The sequence below is a fragment of the Prosopis cineraria genome, unplaced genomic scaffold, assembly GCF_029017545.1.
Source record: "Prosopis cineraria cultivar Desert tree isolate PC_DT_omini unplaced genomic scaffold, ASM2901754v1 PC6, whole genome shotgun sequence".
Lineage (NCBI taxonomy): Eukaryota > Viridiplantae > Streptophyta > Magnoliopsida > Fabales > Fabaceae > Prosopis > Prosopis cineraria.
In genome coordinates this window covers 327261-351874 of record NW_026555337.1, presented here as the reverse complement: position 1 = coordinate 351874, position 24614 = coordinate 327261, and the positions used below count along the sequence as shown (strand labels likewise).

The 24614-nt window shown below is 32.9% G+C and overlaps 1 long non-coding RNA gene across 1 annotated transcript; it reads left to right on the top strand.

Moving 5' to 3' along the window:
• Positions 1-81: 81 nt before the first annotated feature.
• LOC129312556 (uncharacterized) lies at positions 82-3379 on the top strand. Its single transcript, XR_008593624.1, has 3 exons — positions 82-446; positions 3018-3074; positions 3182-3379. It is a non-coding gene; the product is annotated as an uncharacterized LOC129312556 (long non-coding RNA).
• Positions 3380-24614: the final 21235 nt, after the last annotated feature.

The following is a 24614-nucleotide window of genomic DNA, read 5'->3' as shown; positions in this document are numbered from 1 at the left end:
TTAAATTGATTTTTAATTTTATTTCTAGCTTTATCCCATTAGACACGAGACACACACGGCACAGACACAAGTCTTTCATTTTGAATTTCATTTTTCCCTTTCCAGTTTCCATCTTTCCTTTCCAAAGCTCCAAGCCTCCACCCTTCTGCTGCAGTCGCGCAGCCACAGAGATAGAGCAGACCTTCAGTCCTTCCAACGCACAAAGACAAGAGCTGCACAAATCGCATAACTCCATGCCTCTGCCTTCAGGACCTCGACCACACCTCCGTCTCCACCTCCACGCGACACGATTGCAAGGTATTTGCTGCCTGCCTCAACCTAAATCTCCACCCAAATCTCTGTCCCAGGCTTCCAGCTTTGCCTCATATTTCCACAGCTATTATTCTCTTCAACCCATATATGGTGCTACCTCAAATCCATCGTTCTCCTCCTCGTCCTTAGATCTGGTGCGTTTCATTGCTGTCTTGTTGAATGCTGAGAAATAAATTAATAGGGATGATTGAGGTTGGCATCTCAAGTTGATAAAGTAATGCCCATGTATATCCTCTTTTATGCTAGTGCCTCTATCTAGTCCACATAAAATATATATGCCCATGTATATCCTCTTATGTGCGTGAGATTTCACAGTTCCATTGCCAAAGGCAAATACTATTTATATTTGAAATGTGGTGAATTGTAGATTGACAAAAGTAGATACTTCATTACAAATGCAATATATATATCCATGTTTTAATTAAGTTGATTATATTAATTTGCATGTTGGAATTCCATTTAACAAGAACAAGAAGTGGTGGTGCTTCCAACCGAACCTATTACATGCACAATTTTATTTGCCTCCTCTGGATTAAGTAAAGCAAATATTGACCATATAAATTATTTAAGTATTTGGTTACATAATTTAGATTATTTGCATGTGTGGAAATTTAATGTCCTTGATTTTTATGCATGCCTATTTGAATATTTAATATGAGGTTTTAATTAGTTAAGGGTTGTTACTGTTGCTGCTGTTGGCCAAATCTACATTGTGAAGAAATATGGCAACTACACCCACCCTTCAAGAAAATGTTGAAACAATAGAAGGAGATCCTAAAAATGCTTCATCACCTGATACTAAAGAGGGAAATGAGTCAAAGAATAAAGGAGAAAGTAGAAGAAAGAGACATAAATCAACTGTTTGGGAGCATTTTGAAAGGTTGCCGTCGGACAAAACTAATAGAGAACCTTGTGCTGAGTGCAAGTATTGCCCAACAATAATTGGTTGTGACTCTACAAGACATGGGACAAATGGAATGGAAAAACATGTAAAAAGATGTCCCAAAAATCCGAACAAAGCAAACAAGTTAGCATAATCTTTGCTATCGGGCTCTCAACTAGGGTCATCTAAAACTTTAAGCCATCATCTATTTAATCAAATCAATTGCAAACAAGCCATTGCTATATTTATGATATTAGATGAAATGCTTTTTAATGTTGTGGAAGGTGATGGTTTTAAAGAGATGATGAGAAGGTTATAACCTCACTTTCAAGTCCCTTCAAGAGCAATAGTTACTAGAAATTGTTACAAGTTGTACCTTGAAGAAGCTATAAAGTTGAAAAGGTATTTTAAAAAATCTCAAATTCGTGTTTCCCTCGCTATTGATACTTAGACTTCCAATCAAAATGCCAATTAAATGTGCCTAATTGCTCATTGGATTGATGAACATTAGACATACCAAAAGCGAATCTTAAATTTTTATGTAGTTGAAAACTATAAGGGAGAAACAATTACCCAAGAGATTGAGAAATACTTACTATTTTGGAGCATTGACAAGGTGTTTACAATCACAGTTGATAATGCTTCTTCTAATGACACTGCATTGGCATCTTTAAAGGGGGTCTTAAAATATTAGAATGGCTTGGTTTGTGATGGGGAGTTCTTGCACTTGTGTTGTTATGCGCATATTTTAAATTTGATTGTTTCTGATGGTGTGAAGGATATGCACAAGTGTATTGAAGGCATTCCAAATGCCATTAAATATGTGAGATCTTCTCCATCAAGGTTTTGTAAATTCAAAGAGCTTGTGGAAAAAATAAAAATTGATTTAAAGAGTCTATTAAGCATGGATTGTCTAACTAGATGGAATTCAACTTACATAATGTTGGAGAGTGCAATTAAATTCTGCAATGTTTTTGAGAGGATGGAGCAGTAAGATAATGATTATAGGAACTTCTTCTTGGATAAAAATTTGATTAGTCCCCCTCATGAAAATGATTGGAAGGATGAAAAAGATTTTATGGTCTTCTTAAAGGTGTTTTATGACATCACTTTGCAATTTTCAAGATCACTTTATGTGACCTCAAATGTGTGCTTTCAACAGATAGTTGATGTCTTTTCTATTTTATATGAAAGTGCAAACAATCAAGATTCGTTGTTTTGTGACATGGCTAATAGTATGCTAACCAAGTATAATAAGTATTGGGGGAACTCAGAGAAACTTAATCTTTTGCTTGTGATAGTAATGGTACTTGACCCAAGGTATAAAATGAAATATTTGTAGTCTGCTTTTAAGGATATGTGTCTTGATGCTACACAATGCGAAGCCATAACAAAAAAGGTCTCAGATGTCTTGTATCGTTTATATGATCATTATTCAATTGGGGCTGACACATCTCAGAGTTAAAGTCAAAGTCAAAGCCAGACACTAGCAGCAAGTGAAAGTAGTTTAACTCAATCACTTGGATCAGATCGTAGGCCCTTAACTTTCTTAAGTTCTAGGTTTAGGAATTCTTTCCAAAGGTTTCTTCCCTAGAAAGAGACTGAGATTCAAGCAAATAAGTATGCAGAGGTAGACAAGTATCTGCAAGACAAGTCCTTTTATTAATTGCACGTGATGTGTTAGCCATACATGTTTCCGCTGTGTCTTTAGAATCTGCATTTAGCACAGGAGGTCGTGTAATTGATGATTTTAGGAGCTCCCTATCTCCAAAGATGGTTGAGGTACTAATTTATGCCCAAAATTGGCTATCTTTGTCAACAGCAAAGCTAAAAGGTCTTGATGCGAGTAATTTTAATGATACAAAGCAAGCCATGCAAGGTAATATCATTTTTTATAATTGATTAATTATTTTAATATGATTTAAATTTTTATTTATCTACATTTACTAATTTTTATTTATATTGTGTTTATTGTTTTCTTTTCAGAAGAATCATTAGCTTCAAATATCTCAGTTAAAGAGGAAGAACAATGACTTGAAGTTGAAGTTGAAGTTGTGCTTGGGGCTTAAGTTGTTGATTATTGACTTGTTGCACTTATTGCTTAGAAGTTACTTGTATTTGTTAAATTGCATTTTCTGAATTGTTGTTATTTTTTGTCTTATGAATGCTACTGCTGAAATGTTGTTCTTAGACTTGATTTAATTTGATTCTCTGTTATTGCGTTTTTTCCTTTAGTGGGAAATCTTAGGATTTCCAAAAGCGCGTATTTGTTCTTTGTTTTAGGAATGAATGCTTCTACAAGTTTATGCTATTTATAGCTAATTAGTTCTTCTCTTGGCTATGCTTTCACTTTTACATGGCAATTCTTCTAGAGGACTATTAAATTTTCACCTTCATGTTCAAAGGTAACTGCTTGAAACGCTTTACGAACTATAAATGTAATGCATATTTTGTGATGATTGAGATTTTTAGTGGTGTAGTTTTTATTATTGAAATGAATGTTGTTTTTTGTAAAGTAGCTTAAAGCAAGAATTTGTCTAGCAGCATATGAAGCATTAGTTTTTGTTCTAAGAGCACTAGCATCTACAAGTAGGATTTTTAGAAAGAACTTAAAGAGCTATTTTGTTAGATTGGAAGGTACTATTCTCTCTTTATCTTTAGTTATAGTTCAGCTTAACATTTTGTGATTGGGGTTCCTAATGACTTAAATAGGATTCGGGACGTCCCGATCCCATTCCGGTACCGTCCCGACTCCTTTTAGGATGGGACGGGACGAGATACGGGACCAATTTTAAATCTCAATCATTTTTCGAGATGGGCCACAGGACAGGGGTGTCCCGGTTCCATCACATCCCATGAACACCCCTATCCATAACCCCATGTTTGGTTGGAGGGAAAAAAATTTATTAAGGTTGCATTTAGATGGATAAATTTAGGTTAAAAATTTAAATTTAAAATCTTACATTTAAAATTTATATATTTTAAATTTTTTATTTAGATGATATAAAAAATTTGAATTTATAATTTTAAAATATTTTATTTAGATCTTAAATAAAATTCAAAACAACCCTTAAGGATTAAAACATGATAATGATAACAATCTGAGGGTTGCAGATTGGACATGGATTAGGATACTAGAACATTCCATATTAACAAAGGTGTTTGGCATTGAACAAGGAAGGCGGACGGATAAAAGACAGTGATCACAAACCGGTCTCAGACAAGACGACAGTGATGGATATACATAGGTTGAATGTGATAGGCCAACACCTAATGGTGATAGCTGATTAACACTAATTGATGGCACTAAACTAACATTGAATGATGACAATGACGACAAATCTACATTGGGCAAAGGGAGGGGATGGTCCCAGTTGACATTAACGGTTCAGTCCTAATCGTTGCTGGTTGTCTGATCCACCCCAATTGTAATTGGTGATTCAATTTGACTGTCGCCTGCAGTCTAATCCCAGTCAACACCAGCAATCTAATCCCAGTCAACGTTAGCAGTTTGATCCCCATAGCAGTGATGTTAAAGTCAAGAATGTAGTAAAGTAGACGAACAAACAAGAAGGAAGAGAGAAGCTTCTATTGAAATTTGAAATAGTAAGGCCTTAGAGAGAATTTAAAATTACAAAGGGATTCGAGTAGGATTTGGATTTAGATTTTGGTCAAATCAAAATCTACATGCATCCAAAATACTCCCCCCATCCCTATATATGAGAGGTTTTCTAGAACCTTTTTTTGTCCCTAAATATAAGATGTTGTTAGCATATTTTTTAATCAATGGACCATTATATCCCTATTAAATTGGAAAAAGAAAAAGATATGTACTATTGTTAATTTACCTTGAAAAAGGAGATTCATTTTGTATTTATAATAATTAGGGCAAAAATTGAAATGTTATTGTGCTTTTAATTAGATAACTGATTTATGTGATTCAATTAAAAATATCTTATATGTAAGGACGGAGGGAGTATAACATAAAATTTTTCCTCCCCTTCCCTCCAAAACCTCCCCCTTCTTCCCCCTCTATTGAGGGTCATTTTGATCATCTAGATAAAAATTTTTATTTTTTATATTTGTTAAAAATTATAAATACAATAAAATAAGATTTTAAAATTTTTTAATAAATCTACTTGACCATTGATATGAAATTGTTCTCATCTCACACATGCAATGTAGGTCTTTACTTTGTGTCTTTGTCAATGTCAGTTCTCTCCTTTCTTAATTGGTGGCTTCTATGGTGCATGGGTATCTTCAAAAACTTTGCGCAAAGGAGTAGGTGTTCATTTGTTTTATTTATTTCTATTTTCTTTTTTTTAGCCTACTTGTATTTCTAGCCTAATCAATTTTAATATGTGTATTAATATAGGTAGTAATGAATAAATTTGACTTTAGTTTTTTGAAAAAAATATCACTGATATGAGACTTTTGATGGTTCATATTTAATTTTATAATTTTATAAATAATTATTTAGATTTATTCTATATAGATTAAATTTAAAAATTTTAACTTACAAACTTTGTAAAAAAATTATTCTTTTGGAAAGTTCATGTTAGAAGAATATTGTTTTTAATATTGTATTTACAAAAATAAAAATTTATATTATTATTCTTTACCATCCAAAGCATATCTAAATAATCAATTTTTAAAAATTATAAAAAAATTAATTTACCAGTCCTTATAATTTCATCAGGTTTTGAATCAAGTCCCTCTATTTTTTTATTGGAAACTTATAATTTACTCAGTCCATTAATGATTGCTTCAAACGTTGTTTTCGCATATTGATAGAGAATGAGGTGGCATTAAAGAACATGACACCAATTTTTTCCAATTTTGCCTTCTCCCCCTTTTTTCCAATATGTAAAAGCTTATGGCTCTCTCTCTAGAGTGCACTAGTTTGACAATGCCGACAATGCTGAGAAGGAGAAGAACTCCTAATTCAATTGGTTCTACTTTTCCACCAATATCACTAATTATGTGCTAGCTTTGATTAAGGACAACATCATTCATGGATTGGGGTTCGACATTCTGATGAGGGGCAGAGGCAATAGCCATCATGATTGTTTCCTTCATTTTTTGGAATGAGGTTGTATCAAGTATTTAAGTAGGTGTGGTGTCCATGAGAAAGCACAAGGTTGTATTTATACGAGACTAAGGGCATGGACACTTATAACATCCTAGAAATTAACCTTTTGTTAATCAAGCTAATCAAAGGTAATTAAGTATATTAATATGGTGTGTAGTCAAAGGAGGCTAATGCATGTATTAGGTTATAGTTTCAGCCTCATGTTCGGGTTCGAAGTGAAGTCGAGTCACTTGGACCTTAAAAAGGGAGAAAAACAAGGAAAAATAACTTTATGCCATATGCCATAGCTAGTACATCACGTGTCGCGATGAATGAGCTAGAAAATGCGAAGGGCGCATCTCATGACAAGCGCTATGGCACACAAACCAAATATGACAACAATAAGGTTGAGTTTCAATTCAAAAAATAGAGAGAAAAAGAGATTTGAGCAATAGAGAGAAGGAGACACCAGGGGCTCTATTAGGTTTGAATATTTAAAGTTTAGGGAGCATTTTTAGGACTTCTAAACATATAAGGTAAGTATCACAAGCCCTCATCTCATTTTCTCTTCTTATCTTGATAGATTTTAGGTCAGGGTTTGTATTAGGGAATTTATTTTCAGCCCATAAATGTTATAGGTGTGAATCCATTGACTTAAATGAAGTTAATGTAAGTTGTTTAGTGATTTTAACCAAAGATTAAGGGTTTTATATGTTCATGGTTGTTGGTGGACATTAATGTCCAAAAAGGCTACTAAATATGGTTGTTGGAGTTGGTTAAGAAGCCATTAATAATGGTTAAGAGTTTAATAAAGCTCATAGGAGCTAAAGGTAGCTAATAGACCCAATAAGTACACCTAAATGTTAGAGACAAGGGTTTTGGGATATCTTAAGTATTGAAATAAAGATTTTAAATTGTATAAATGGTGATAATGATGAGTTTGGTTGTGATTAATTATAGATTAATCCCCCACGCACCTATTTAGCTTGAGCAAGATTTGGAAGCATTAATTTGAGAGGTAAATCTTTGACTATTTAAAGGTTTAAGATAACTGGACGAAATCTTTTTAATGTAGTTGTTTGTTAATTAATTTGTGTTCTCAAAAATGAATTATTGACATGAATAATTGAATTGCATTATCGTGAATATGTGCAAAACATGCAAGTTTAGATTAACATATTTGGTTATAAATGTAATGTTTAAATTTAAAATATTTGAAATACTATAATTATGTTTTGAAATAAGAAGTTGACAAGTTGATAAAATGATTATGTTTTTGTATTAGCTTCAAATGCAATATATGAGTAAGGTTGAGAATATGCAAATGTGATATGAATATATAAGGTTGAGAATAGAAATTATATGTGATAAATGAAGATAATTATGATGCTCACCTGTGATAGCTTATTGTGGGAATTCAATGAGCTTGTATTGCATATGTAAATATGTGAAATGAGTGAGTATAATTCATAACATGATTGTTTTTTACAGGACTTCACATAAGGAGAGGAGTAGCTAAAATCCACATAGCAATGGCTGCCAATCATTGGAATCAAGAGGTATCATGTTTTATTATTTATTGAGGGACTATCCCATTATTTATTGAGGGACTTAAACTTGGATAACTCCATCAATTTTTCAAGGAGATTAGCCTAAGGTTTACGACACCATAGATATTCAAGAATAAGGGAAGCCATGACCTGAGAGTGAGTATAGTGATCTTTAGCTGAGTTACTCCTTATGATTGGTGAGCGTAGGTAGTTCATTCACACGGACAGAGCCCTATTTAAATTATAGCCCATGATTTCAATCGAAAGGTAAAAGGAGGATATAAGGATAGTTAGATCATACATTTTTATCCAATATCTCACATGGTTGTTAAGAGTTTGCCCTCCCTTTTCTCAAAGTTTACCCTCAGGTATCCTTATTGTGGTAGAGAGTGGGACCTTCTTAAGCCCAATTTACTCAAGATAGGGTATGCTAGTAGTACAGCTATCCCCAAGCCTTCCCAATGATCGAATTACCAAGGGACATGGCATATCATGCATCCGCCTAGGTTTAATCCCACAATCTCTCCTATAAAGTGAAGAAGTAGGCAACATTAGTACCTCTATAAATTGGGCTCGACAGGGTCTCACTCTTTATCCTACCAAGGACACCTGAGGGGTAAACTCTGAGAAGAGGGAGGGTGAACATTAAGTTTATGGCAAGTTGTGATATTTGCTTTTGTTATTGTCACATGGTTATTATTATTGTGGCAATATGCATTGTGAAATGATTGTGAAAAATGATAATGTGATTTCCTTACAAGTTGAGAAATTTGTAGGTTTATGAGTATTTGCACATTATAAGTTGTCAATTAATAAGCAATTGCATAGGATAGACATACTCTATAAGTTGTCAATTAATAAGCAATTGCATAGGATAGACATACTCTAATTACTACGTAAGTGTCTCGCCCATTTTTCTTAATATTTTATAGGCTCTAACTCGGGTATTGAAAAAAGGAAAGCTTATAAGGCTTAAGAATTTGACATTCCTATTATATAGTCTTTCTTTACTTAAATTTATGTATAATTTGTGATGATACTTGCTAGCTAAGGTTGCATTCTTTTATTATACCTGCACTAAGTTATTTAAATAAGTTAGTGTATTTTAGACCCTAAGTTGTTGTATATGCATGAGATATTTGTTATAGGGACAAAATGCTAGTACAAGTATATATATTTGTGTAAATGATACAGAAATATGAATATTATAATTTAAATGCAATGAGGACCTCCCTTTCTGTCTTTATTATTGTGGGGTTGAGGGTTGAAAAAGTAATATGTGTATTATATTGTGACTATGGTGTGTTATACTATCCTAAATCTGTTAATATGGTCTAGGTGCTAGTTGTAGCTTTTGGCACATGTGATAAGTTTTGGAAACCCTAGTTGTGTATAAGTGTGCGAAAAGATGCAAATTGTGTTCGGGTCTCCAACTCTTTTGTGTGAAATTATTCGGGAGTAAAACCCATGCCGTTAGTTAGTTTATACAAAATATTTTTTGTAAACACCTAAATTATCTCAAACAAATATTGGACAGAGAAATGTGGGCATCAGAAGTTGCCCTTGGGTGTTGTCATATGATAGCATGGTGCTGTCAAATTTTGTGCAGCGCACCACAGCGTGCGTCACACAGAAAAACAAGCTGTAGTGCACAAGCATATGCCATGGTGCATCCCTCTATTATTTCTCCCACCCAATATTTTTCAACTGTTTTAAGGCTTTTGATTGCTAAATGGTATATCATGCTTTCATACTAATTTTTACTTTATTTTAGACTTAATCAAGTCATATTTGAACTTTTTTATAAGGCTTAAACTTAGGATCCTAAATTTTTGAAAGAAAGAATAATTAAGATTTTGAAATGCTTTGAGATGGTTAACTGTGGTTGAGTAATCCTTTTAGATTAATTCCAATGGTTATCAGTGGTGTGTTAATTGAGTATTAGATTTGTAAGGGCAACCTTACAACACTAATGTCAATAACTCCTCCTTCCAAATCCCTTTGACATCTCTCTCAATCTTTGACACTATGAGTAGAGTTTGTTAACATCTAGAATGTGAAAAAGCATAAATTACCATGAGAAGGAAAGATAAGCACTTGGGAGAGAGAGTAGCATGAAGAAAGAAGTGAGTGAAAAACATAAGAGGAGAGAGAGAGCTTTAGTCTCTTACATGGGGGAGAGAGAGTATGGGAAAAAATTGTCCATATATGTTGCATCTTCAAGTGTATTAACAATGTCTGAAGCATTTTTTAATGAAAGGAATAAGCCTTTAATGGTAGGAATTGTAAGGACCCAATGAGAAGGGAAAAAATAGAGGGACTTGATTCAAAATCTAAGAAAACTATAAAGGCTAACAAATTAATTTTTCCAAAATTATAAAAAAATTTAATATTAAATTAAATAACTCGAATTAAATATAAACTGTGTAGATTAGCGATAAATTGTATTTATTAATAAATAAATAAATATGAAATATGAAAATTTTTAAATATGGATTGTCCTAATCCACTATCCCTCAATCAAAGGAATTCAAGTCCATTTAGATAGGTTGGAATAATCAATTATACATCTAAATCATGGTTTTGTTAAGGGGGGACACCCTGACACTCCTTTAAGTACTTGTTTGAATTAGCAAAATTAATTAATTTTACATATATAAATCATGGTTTTAAAAGGGGGAAAAAACTAAACACCTTTTTTTCCCAAAAAACTCAATTTTGCTTCTAGAACTTCATCGAGAAATAAGTTTATCTCACCTGCTTTTCATAATCAATTATAAATGTTGAGCCCATTATTATTTAAAAAAAAAGGTTAATAAGCATCCTAGATGCTAAATTATTGCACAAATAACATCATGTACTCTGAACTCCTAAAATGTGCAAAAAATCCCCTCAACTTTTAAATTTTGAGCACCAAAAACCTCACCGTTAAGTTGAAAAAATGGTAATTACTTTTATAGTTGTTGGACCCAACCGTACATCAATGTGACACTCATTTTGACCTTTAAAAATATTATCCATTTACTCCAATTTAATATCAAAGTTTTAGGCACTTAAAATTTAGAAATTGAGAAAAGTTTTTTGCACATTTTAAGAGTTTAGGATTCAGAATACTATTTGTGCAATTGTTTAAGGTTTATGATATTCATTAACCCTTTCAAAAGTTATATTTTAACTTACTAAATATATCCTTGATTATCATGTCCTCTTATTGAATATGCACACTAATATTATTTTAGTTCCTTTTCAAAATAGTTATTTATACCATCTACTTAACTAATTCATTTCAATTCCTTTTTGAAATGCTATTAATGTTTAACAAGGGGAGACTCCCTTTATATGTTGTTTAGTTTTGATTACATTCATTTATTTTTCACATAGATCAAAACAAATAATAATACTATATGTAATTTTATTAATATTCATAGGGTTAAAGTTTGTTTTTTATCCTTAAAGTATTCATAAAGGAAACCTTAAACTATTGGTCCTAGCAATGTTGCCTTTAAAGTTTTAAAAATGGAGAAATAATTTTGCCCCTAGCAATGATGTGTAAACATTGACTGTTAGTTGACTAAAACTTCCTACGTGGCATGGCATATGGATCTGAGTGAAGTTGAGAGAAAATTCTTATATTGCTTGTCTAGTTAATGCTTACATGGAATCAATATAGAAATAACCCAACAAACTAGAAATACCTTGTTCGCCAAAATATGCAATCAACATAAAAACAACTTATAAACTTGGATTGATTATAAGTTAACAAAAAAAAATAGAAGCATGTGATTTGAATAGCATATGGGAGAAGAGAGATCAAGGAATGTTGTGTTATCTTCCAAATCATAGCATGCATAAGCATGCTCTATGGAATACTCTGGCTTTTGCTAATTGTGAGAAGAAATCAACTGAGGACATGGAAAACAATTGCAAAATTGCGAGAAATTGTATGAAAGATCTATTTTGAAAATCAGTTCATTAATCCAAAACACAATCTTGTTCTTTCTCCATAACTTAATGCCCTGTGTAAACTAAAATCAAGTATGTTTCCTAAATGCCACATAAAAGCAACACCAAATGAATGAACAAGTCTAGTAAGTCAGTAAAAAAAATAACGATAATAAAACTACACTCCCTCCAACTTAGCAATCCCAAATCATTCCTTGAAATAATATTTAAAATATCTAAAAGAAATGACAAAGTAGCAACAAGCTTGATATGAAATCTCACTCCATTAACAAATAAAACTCATGGTAATTAAAAGATTAATACATAAAGATGATTACTATGCTTTAGTCTAAATTTAAGGGATACCAAGTTTTTCATAATCATAAAGAGTTTAAAACAATCAAGATATCTTGTATCAAAGTAAAAATAAGTTACGGAAGCATGGGATACCTTAGAGAAGTGAAAGAAATTGAAAACCAGTGAAAAACAACTCTTTTAATGTATGATAGAGTAGTGTACCATGGCTCGTGCATGCAGCACTGCGGCATGTTGCTCTATGTGTCATGCGCTGCAGTGTGTTACATAAAAATTTAACTGATTTTGCTGTCATTTGATAATAAAATCAAGAACTTCTGATGCACCTCGATTCTCCATCCAACATTCGATTGACATGATCTAAGTGTCTATAGAAAGCACTTAATATGAACTAACTAGTGGCACAGGTTTCACTTCCAAAACAAGTCACACTAAAAAGTTAGACACCCAAACACATTTTGACCACTTTTCACAACTTTCACATAAAAAGGGTGTCCAAAACCCTCAACAAGTGCCAAAAGTCTTTCTTAACACCTGGACCACATCTATTAGACTTAGGACTACTAGTATAACACGTCACACACACACACACACACACACACACTTAAACCATAGTATGATAGAAATTTACTCCTTAACCCCTTTTTACTAAAAATAGAGGGGAGGTAAATTAGTAATGTGTTTCACCTAAATCAATCACAACATGTTCAAATCTTCATTTCTACACTTGCACTAGTATTTTGGCCTTATATATATATATATATCAATATACATAAATACTCAGGGCTCAAAATACAAATCAAACATTTTCAACAATAAAATAGTGCAAGTGTGATGGCATGCAACCTATAATTAGCAATCATATACTATTACACAAAATAAATCTAAACTAGAGGCAAACAGTAGGAATATACCAATTCTTAGCCTCCTGAGTCTTCTCTCTCTCAGCACTAGAGTTAGAGCTTGAAAAGTATTAAATGGAAGGAGTAAGTCTAGCCATTCAATAACTAAAGTAAAACCTACCCTATGCAATTATATATCAATTATAAAACAAGCACATGTATATGAAGCCAAGCACTTAAAACATACTCACACATATCATAACCCATTATTTCTCATTTAATAACTTCTTTATCTTATATATACTAGGTACATTATCACCATATTTTCAGATATGTGACATGACCCCTTATTCATATAACTTGCCATTTCCATTCTCAAATCTCTAGGGTGTCTCATACCCTAGACTATTCTCCTTATTGAACCGATAGAGATAGCTAAGTTCAAGTCCCTCAACAAACTGTGGGACAAGGCTATACCCCCGTACACCGGAGAGCAGCTTAAAACCATATGATTTTTTTCTACTTCCAATTCCTAGGTGAACTTTCACCCATTGATCATACCATAGATAATACTCACTCTTTTCAGTTTTTCTTTTGCTCATTATCAAAATCAACACATTGGGCTCACAACCAAGCGCTATCTAAATGCACATCAATTTCTTATCTTTCACTTATATCATATATACCCATTTTTCAATCACAATTATTCATCTTTATCAAATCAATCACTCACTATTCATTTACAACACATTATCGCATTCATCTTTCTAAAGACATATGCATGTTTATAGTTTAAAAACATCTTGATTTGGAATTTGCATTTCAAATTACAGTAACATTATGCACATTCAATTTTTATATAGTCATTAAAACTAATACATGCTTTCACATTGAAATCAACCCAGGCATATAACATTCACATTTAGAAGTCAATTTATAATCAATTAACATATAACTATTCAAAGTAGAGTTTCCCTCAGTTACCTCAAACCTTTGAGGTAAAAGGTTTACCCTTCAATGTTACAGTTTTCAAGCTTGAATTTTCAAGTCAAATGGGTGACCAAAAGCTAAAATCACAATCAACCAAGTTGAATTTCATCAACATTACTAACTCAAGCATTAAACCCTCAATCTCTACTTCTAAATTGTCCAATATTTACTCCATAAGAGTTTGAGCCTATCCCTTAGATTTATTAATTATCTTTAGTCCCCAATAACATTAATGAATCATTAAATTCCCATTAATGGTATCACAATCTTCTAGCCACCCATAATAAATGAAATTTTTAGATATTAATGGCGTCTAACAACCCAAGACACTAAAAATTCATTATATTAGGTTTAGATACTCTAATATACTCACATTAACTCTATTTAAGTTAATGGGTTTAGACCCATAACCTATATGAACTAAAATCATCATCCTCATTCAAACCCTAACTCAAATCCTTGAGAAAATGGAAGAAGAAAGGAGAAAAAAGATTTAGAAATCTTACCCTAGATGATTTGGAGCTTCAAACCTTTTCAAATTTTCACTAGATCGTGCCCTAGTAGAGCTTGGTGCGTCTCTTCCTTTTCCCTCTCCTTTCCTTTCTATTTCCTGTCTCATTTAATGACTGATATCTATAAAATTTGCACTGTGTGCTGTGGTGCACCATGCATGCATCACGGCATGTGGCATGAAGGCTTTTTAGTTTGTTTTTCTCTACTTTTTGGTCTCCAAATAACCCCATTTCACTTTGAACCTAAATTATACTAGAAATTTCAATTAAAAATACTTATTATTCTCCTCTAACCACATATCACATCAACTTATTTAATTATTCTTATTAAACTTAGTAAATCAGGGAATTAAAAATCGAAATGTTACACTTGAAACTTAAAGTGGCAAAATGGAAGTCATCATTAAAGTAACATGGTAGAAGAAAGGAAGCAAAGGGAGGGTATGTTGGATCTCTTAATAGATAATTTGATTCGAGTCACACCCAAGAACACTATTTTTTAGAGTTATTTTGCCACATAAGTTAAATGAAACAACTTTCCAAGATTAAACGAACACTTCCTATAAGACATAGGATGCTAGAACAATGAGAATACACTTTAGAAAGAAGAACTTAGGAGATGGAAGAGGAATGTTTAAAAGCTCAAGAGTAGTAATTTCTGAAAACTTCATAAGCATGCCTTATATAGGTAATAGATGTATATGAATGTTGGGCACTAATAAATACCACCATTAAAACCTTTTAAAGTTTTTAAGCATTGAATCTAGATTAAGAAAATCATTAATAGACATTGTAGATTTTGAAAAGGTTAGAGTTTTGAATAAGTCATCACTAAATTACTTACAAAATTCTAAAGGTTAATACATTGAACAACTAATCACCGTTATGCATTGTATAATTCTAAATATTTGAATATTGAATTTGCTCATTGAAAATATTTTTAAAATCTACAAAATATTTTGGTAAAAGAGCCTAATGTCACATCTCACTCACATGCAATGTATGAATACACTCACTCTTTTTCTTGATTCATCCTAGTTGCCCAAATTTTCATCTTAGTATGTATATACTGAGGCTTCCTCATCTTGGGTAAAGCAGGGTTTCTCTTGACAAGCACGCCCATAAAATTACAATAGGGGATACTCACCATGATCATACAGAATAGGATGAGTGAGGAAGAGAAATAAGGAAAAAAAGGAGTGAGAAAAGCAAAGAAAACTTAGAGAAAGCCATGGCTTTGGAGGTTTTATAGAGCAATCGATTAGCATGAGTTGTAAAATCCTAAATTTTAATCCTTGGATTATTAAGAAATTAATCAAATTTAATTATACTAATTGAGTGATTTGGTATAGAGTATGGCCAGGAAGGTCTAATAAATGTATTTGGTTGTGATTTCAACCTTAATTATGGGACTAAAGTGAAGTCGAGCCACCTAAGCATCAAAAGAAGGAGAAAACATGAAGTAAGCATCTCTGTGCCACATGCCGCAGAGTACAACACATAAGTTGTGGTGCCTGGATAGCAACGAGAAAGGAAGGGCCTTTCTGTGCCATGTATCACAGTGCGTGATGCGTGCACCGTGGTGTATGGCTAAAAATTTTGATATACTGGTCTCAAATCGAGACAGAAAATAGAAAAGGAAGAAGAGGAAAATGAAGGAGCTCATAACATCCTGATTTTTCTAATCTTGAAACTAGCTGCTAATTGAGGATGAATTAGTAATTAGTGAGTGATTAAGATTTTGAATGACAACTTGATGTTTTGACTCATTAGGATGTTGGATGAATAAATGTGAGTGAAAGGATCACATTTTAGAATGAAGCGTGTGCGCGTGGTGAGGATTTTCCTCGTTACGCCACGTGCCATAACTAATGCTGCTTGCATTATGATGCACGGCATAGAAAATGAATAATAAGGACATGAACTGCTTGTGAAAGACACAGAAGAGAAGGGAGAAAATGAAAGAGAGAGGAGGAAAAGATGCTTCTTTGTTAAGGCTTTGATTCTTGGAGCGTTGGGAGAAGTTCTAGACTAGTAGCTTATCGGGTAAGTTTTGTACCGCCCTTAGTTTCAATTCTACTATAATTTCTTTTAGTATAAGTTATAGAGAAATTGAATCAAGGAATTTTAAAGGGTTTCTTTCTTACCCTCTAATAATGAAAATGTTCTTGAGAGTTAAACTAAATTTTTGAAATTAGTTTGGGGTTAAACAATAAAACTATAAGCTTAAATTAAGCCCTACATTAATGGTAGAAAGGAGTGAAATTTGAGGAGTGTAATGGCACCTATAGAAGTGATAGAAAGAGGTGGATAAGTAGTGATGAACCTAATTTGACTTAAGCAAAAATGAATAGATAGCTATATATGGTTAAAAGTAATAATTAAGTACTTTTGGTCAATTTGATTAATTGATTAATAGTGTCAACTAGGTGTAGATTGGTGTGCTATGCTTGTAAATTGAGAAAGGAAGCTTGTAGAGAGGCATTAGTAGTTGTGAAATCCATGGATAACCTTTCTTGTAATAGAAGGGTTGAGGTAATCGAATAACTTACTCTATTTAACCATATAATATAACCGTTTGAGAGTATTATAGTTATTGCATGAAATTGTTTTAAACTATGCATGATTTGTGACAAAGCATTATTGTTCCATGAAAAGGATTTTAATTAAATAAACTTATAGAAACATACGATTATATAACTACATATAAATATGAATTTATATACGAGCATGTGGTTTATATAAAACCATGAGTATAGGGGGTGAGAGTTCACTTATAGGGAGAAGCAGTGAGAAGTCCATATGGCATTATTTTCCTTAATACCTGATAGAGTATGGTATTAGATAATTTTATCATCTTAGTGCTTTTTAAGGTACAAAGTTGGAGATTATCTCCTTAGTGGCCAAGTGGGGTACAGTGTTAGAGATTTAAGCTCTTTAGCATCTATGTGATGCGATGTTAGGGTAATGACAACCTCATCAGTGTGATAAGGGAAAAACATAATCTGAAAGTAGGATAAAATATCTTTGCTTGGTGATTTTATCACTGAAGGTATGCTTAGGTCAATGAGTATGTATTAGCCCAATAAGAGCATACGGTTTTAGTTGAGGTGATATAAAGGATCAGATAGTAGTTGATCATGCCAATAGTAGTGATTTGTGATGAAAATAGTTTTATGAGATAAGACTTATGTTATATGTTATGTTTGATTGTATATATATATGTACTATACTTGATTATAGTTACTTATGATAGTTAGTAATAATGAGTTATTCTATTACTGATATTATTATCTCATCCTAAGGTTACATTTTCACAAGTTAAAGCAGCGAGCCAAGCAAAGAGAAAGACTCAGGACTAGCATAACTGTGCTATTGCCGTGTGATTTTAGAAACTTGTGTAATGAATTCATCTCTTGTATGTTATCAAATGAAAAGTTTCGATAGGACATATAAGCATGTGTTAGAATGTGATAAGTAGTAATTTTTGCATATCTTAGCCCTGTGTGTGTAAATACATGATATATGTATTGAATATTGTGAAATGGGCTAAGTTTTAGTTGAAAATGTGCTATGATTGTGAAAGTGGTAATTATATAGAGAAATGTGTTAGTTGGTGAACTTAGCCTATTTATACAAAAAAGTGGTGAATTGTGATTGTAGGCTAAGATTGTGTTATGTTTCTATATAAATGCATTGACAGTAGTAAATTTGTGGTAAATTGTGGTTTAAGAATGGCTAAGTGAATGTCTTTGTGAAAATTGGCGAGAAATGGCCCCTACGGCTATGAAATGGGCAATTGAGTGGCCGAATTTTAATTTATGTATATATATGTTGTGATTGTGAATTAATCAAGTATATATGGTCCTTTTGGACTTGATTTTAAGCCTAAAACAGCCTAGTGAGATAAATGTATGATTTGAATACTTTTGTACATGAAATTTTTAAGAAAATAGACTTTTTACACCTAAGTGTCCAAATTTAGATCAGACTGTTGGATCATTTCCAAATTTATCTCATTAGCTAGCTTATAAAATAAGCTTCATGTGAGTGCTTGAATTACTCCAATCGGATGTCCTATGTAGAAACGGCATATACCAAAAGTTTGCATCTGTGAACTATCATATGATAGTAAAATCCTGTCATGTGCGCCACAGTGCATAACATAGAATAGGAGCCCGTAGCTCTATGCCACATGCCATGGCACACGTGGTGCATGTCGAGGCACATGCCCCATTTTTTGGCCTTATTTCCCTTGTGTTAGAACATGTATTTGGTGTGATGAATGCTAATAATTATCTTCTACTGTGCAATGTGTGTTCGATTTCAAATGATTTTGTTAAGAAGTCTTGGGTCTTAAGCTTTTTTAAATAAGATTTTTCATGAATACAGTTTAAGATAGTTTAATGTGGTGATTAAGTTAACCCCTCTACGTGCTAGATTAGCATGAAGGAAATAGTTTGGTATGGGAAGAGGTTACAAAGCTCATGTTTTCTCTGCTAGGATTTACTACATTAGTAGTATGTGAGTATTTTAGAGCTAGTAGCACATGGTGCCTGTGCTGCAGTGCATGGCATAGAGAGTGACAAGTCGTGATGAATGATGCATGAGCCGTGGCGCACTGCTTTGTTTTCAAAATCTTGAAATTTTTCAACAGTTTCAACCCCTTTCACTCCTCCAAGATATTCCATGCTTTTGAAATATTATTTTATTTTGATTAAAGGCCTAATAAATGGTTCTGACTTATTTTAAACTATAAAAATTTGAGATCTCGTTGCATTAAATTATAAGCTTGGTAATCTCTTTATGGATTAATCCCTTGATTACTTTAGATTATGGGTTTAATTGTGATTATATAAGGGAGATATTTCAACTTACTATTAGATTTTACATCAGTTTCGTGGAGTCACTGATTGGAATCAATAGTCGAGTCTTGCTAGACTCAGTTTTGGATTCTTGCACCAATTCACTTTTAGCATCACCCTTAGACTTTTCATCCTCGTGCTATATTTCATTAAGCATACTACTGGCTTCCTCTTCAATGGCATTGTTCTCTGATTCTTCTACTTCATATTTCATAAAAGAAGCAACAGCAATAGTAGGAGGTAGTTCTTAGGGGTGATGCTTTGGTGCCGTTGCTCTGGCTGACATTTACTCTTAAGAAAAAGACAAGGATGAAGACAAGGAAGACAAAGCAAGGCTAGGGTTAAAGAGGAGGGAGAAAGTAGTTTATTTTTAAACTTGTCCACGTAGATGCCATGTGTATGTCATTTAGTCACATGTATGTAGGTCCCACATCACCCAATTAATGGACACTTGCCTTCTCATAATGTCAATGGCAAAATTGCTCCGTTTTTAAAACTTTAAGGGAATATTGCTACAACCAATAGTTTATGATACTAGGCATTTCTTCACGAATATTTTAAGGGTAAAAACGGACTCTAATCCATATTTATATTATAAAACTCATGTCTTCTTGTGTAATTTATACATCGAAAATTGATTTTGATTATAAGGACATTTTAGTTCAAACACTTTAATTTCAAAAATAATTGTTAGGATGAACTAACTTTTTTAAACCATATGAGTGGATTGAAATTATCTTTTGCTTGAAAATGGATAGAGTACATAACCTTTAAAATGTAATAACAAATCCTTGTAAACTTTTAAAATTGTGCGGATCAAATAACCCTTAACACAATGTAAAAGATTTGGTGTTTCTTATATAAAATCCCATCACTTCCATTAAAGGGGTTCAAAATATGATGTTGCAGTTATGATAATACCACTTGCAATATACTCCTTCCAGTTCTTATTATAAGACACTTCTAACTATCCCATTAGAATTAATGAGAGGTGATTAAGTCATTGACTTTGCCTAAAAATAGAAAAAATTATCAATTTTACCCTTAATTAAATGAAAGTTTTTCAAATGTACATTAAATCTCTCTCTTAATTAATAAGTTTAAATAAGGGTAATATTAAAAATGCAATAGTAACATGAGGTAATATTTTATTTACCCTAAATTTCAAAAAATCATAAGCTATAATGAGAATTGAGAAGCCCTCCAACTAATGCAAAAAAATTCACTTAAAAATTGATATCATTCAGCTCTTTGGGCTAACCCTAACGGTATTTAAATTTGTTAAGAAGCTGCTTAACGAAGATTTTTGCCACCACTGACCCAATAAAAACATTTCAAATTACAACCAACATATTCCAATAACGTTCAATGCAAGAAACGTCAAACCTTTCGGATCTCAAAATTCGGCACAAAATGGAATAGTTATTAGGGGAATGTCGTGCAAAGGCTCAAGAGGGTTGCAAACAATAGCCAAGTTGTTAGGAAGAGTAGCAAAAGGGATGGTGGCTTGAGAGGTTGTTCAGGATTAAAATGGGAAGCCATTGTCAGAGAAGATGAAGGGAAAGAGTATAAAAAGACAGAATGATAGAAACTTTAAGGGCAAGGAAAGAGTAAGGAGTACGAAAGAGCAGAAGAAATGACAATGGCAGAAAGGAAAAGTTTACAACCTTAAAGGCACAAAGAAACAAAATGCCAGAGCTTGAATCTTCTTAAACATGCCACGTGGCCAACGACCAATAGCCACTCACACATAGGGGGCATAATTTAGGCATAAAAAGAAGCGTGAAGTTAACAACACTAAAAATAACAAAGAAAAAGGAATAAGAAACATGAGGCCTAATATTCAACTAAAAGCAAGGCCTGATCTACTCACAAAAAAGGCTCCGTGTTGATAACGTGATGAAGCAAGGGGTGGAGCCCTAAGACTTAGAATGACTGAACGTGGAAGATCATTAAGGAGATATGAGATCATTGTTTGACATGGCATAAATCTTGCCGAATTGTGCCTAGTGATAGCGAATATTTTGCATACATGCTTTTAATTCTCTAGGCATAATAGTTTCAAACATATGAGTATAAAAGGAGTTCAATTGATGAAATTAAGAAAAGACAATCTACATGCATAGCAAATTCATTACTTATTTAAATTAAATTTACTTTGCATTTAGGCTTAGAGACTTTGTTATTTCAATTTCACAGTTGTAATCTTTGCAATATATTTCAATTTTAACAATCAAATTACTTTTTCGTCTTTGCATTTGGGTAATTTGAAGTAAGGGAGCCCGAAGACTCTTTTATCATATTTGAAACTTCATGTCTCTCGCACACTTGGTACTTATATTATTCAAATACAACAAATGGCTACTTTTGTGAATAATTTGTTCTTTAATTTACCCAACCCAATTTTGTATTCCAGCGTGCAATTTGTAAGGGGTTCCCCTGCTCCTGAGTTTTGACCTTCAGCTTTACGTTGAAATATTGACCCCCAATTTCAAAACCTACTTTTTAGATTCTAGATGATCGGTGAACTCCGGAGAGCTGCAACGATAGTAATAATTAACACATATTTGGTTGCTCATGATACACTAGAAACACCCCCCCCCCGGGGAAAAGAAGAAGAAATGAAGTCAAATAAATAGGATCCAACGTGGAAAGTCACATAATCTTAGAACGATTCTCCGTTATTCTTCGCTCGTCTTAGAAAATCCCAAGTGCATAATTAATAAAAAGCTGAAGGGTTTTAATAATGTTATAGCAATATCAGCTCGGGGCGGTGAGTGCAGGCTCGTAATGAATTGAAAAGGATGGCCCCCCTTTAATTTCAATAAAATAAAACCTTTGACATCATTAACCAAGCAGGATATTTTTATGAGAAGTTTCGCCAGTGGAAGATATTTTAACGGCAAGTGTTCAAATATTGTTGAATATTTCACGTTGCAGATAAAAGAAGGAGCGGAGGTATGGTTCCGTATCCTAGCCTGGTAAATGAGGATGGTAGGGATATTTTTATTGAAATTAGAGAGAAATTAAGAGGAATGTGTGTTGGGGTGAACAGCGTAGTTGTTTGCGGTGTTGGGCATGCATCATAGACATGGTGTTGGAGATAGAAGAACAACAGGCGATGATATCAAGTTATCAACGTGATAGGAGAAAGCAAAGCACAGGGGACGAAAGATAGATGGATGAGACGAATGTACGACGTAATATTAAAGCGGGAGAAGATTTCTCCGAGATGATTTAGATTTAATTAAGATTCCATGTCTGGTGCCATAATTTCCGTTGGCTTCTGATTCGTGGGATGTGAAGACTAAAGCGAGACGGACCAACCACCTAGCCTCGCAAAATTAGGTCCAACCTTAATTTGGACTGCTGCTGGTCATAATAATGAAATCCACTCCGAATCTCCTCCCCCCCAACCTTCCCACATTAAAAAGTACAAGTGGTTTTAGACATCATAGAGAGTATGGTCCATGTAACTGTCAGTTAAGGTAAGCCTGAACCTTAATGCCTTATTAAATCTGATTATATTTTAAAATTTTATTTTGATCACTTTGATTTCGGCTTTCAAGGTCTCAGCCATATTTTTATTTTTATTTTTTAATTTAAAAATTTAAAAGATATTTTAAATTATAAAAAATTATTACACATAATATTAAGTTTAGAAAAATAAATTTAAGATAATCCACACAACAACGAATCTAAATTTAAGAAAAAATAGCAACACAAAATCCATGTCAATAATAATTAAACTTTACTAATATTATTGTTACCAATATTAATATAATTTGATCCTTCTCTTTGAATTGAAATTTGGAAGATGGATTGAAAGGAGAATGAATGATAACGCACTTGATGGCTAAATAAAATAAAGCAAGGGTTTTAGACTTTTAGTGATATTTAATTTTTTTATATTAAAATTAATTAATACACACATACACAAGGACTTAAAAGGGCCACCCGTTTATTTTAGGGCTTAATTTTTCATTTTACACATTAAAGTAATAGCTTAACCCTAGATTTTTTTTATGTTTAAGAGGGCTCGGCCCTAATTTACAGGTCTAATGGTCCATGTGTCTTGTGATCTATAATGTATGTGTGGATTTGATTATACTAGTAGAATAATTTCAATAAAAACTCATTGACTGCACTTATTAAAATTTAAAGCTAATAAATTTTTGAAATTACATTCCAGTCAAGACAAACTAATTTGATATTAAATTTATAAGAGAAGTGACAAACTTGTCCCTTATTTAAATTAATATTAAAACTTTCCTACTTTACTAATTCATTATCATACTTTACTTATTAATTTGCTTATGAAATATTATTAATTATCCTGCTTAATTTGTTTTTATTTTATGTATTTAAATCATCTTAAGACAGCTTGTTGAATTCTTATACTATATGTTGTCTATTTACTCACACATTGTTTTTCATCGCCTTATTTCACTTATTCACTGCTTGAATTTCACTTAATTTTATTCAAGGGAAATGAATAAATGAAGCAAGGTAATTAATAATATTTTAAAAATAAATAGATAATTCAAGCAAAACAATTAACAAATGAAGTAAAATAGTTTTGATATTAATTTAAATAAAAAGTAATTTTATTATTTTTTATAAAATTTAATATTAAATTAGTATTCCTAAATTACTGTAAAATTTTAAAAATTTAAATAAGTACGATTAAATTTTTTTTATTGAATTTCTCTCTGTATTAGTTCACTCAGGTTTGGATCAGTGCATTATTAATTTCTTCTTTTATGGTAAAAAAATAAAGCGAAACAGTTAAATTGCCTTGCTCACGTCGAGATTTCAATTCCAGTACATGGTTAATGAATGAAATGGAATTATATGTATGATTAGGGTGGTTTCTAGCAGGCAGTACTTGTGAGACGGTGCTCTCTCTCTTTCGCGGATACAAGTAAGACTGTGTTAAAAGTGAACAGCGACCTATCCCAAAGCGTAGAATTGGGATAGTACATGTACAAATAGTAGAAGGGGAGGATTAGAAATACAGGCGGCAAGCAGAGCAAGCGCCAGGTCCAAATGTGGCGTCACGGGCTTCCAAGTTTGAAACCCCCGACGCGAGTTTTGAAACCAAAACCGTGTGGGGCCCATGCATGACTAAAACCCTGGGCTCGTGGACTTTTAGGGCGCTTCCCGGGTCCCACTTCCTGCGACATCCTTATCCTACTCGCGCACCCCCTCTCTCCTCCGTGCACGCCTCACTCACGGTCTGACACCTGCGGGTTTGGTAGGATCCCCGGAATCATAGATGATCAACATAGCGGAGCCACGTGGGACCCTTTGTCCCCAACACTACCTGATC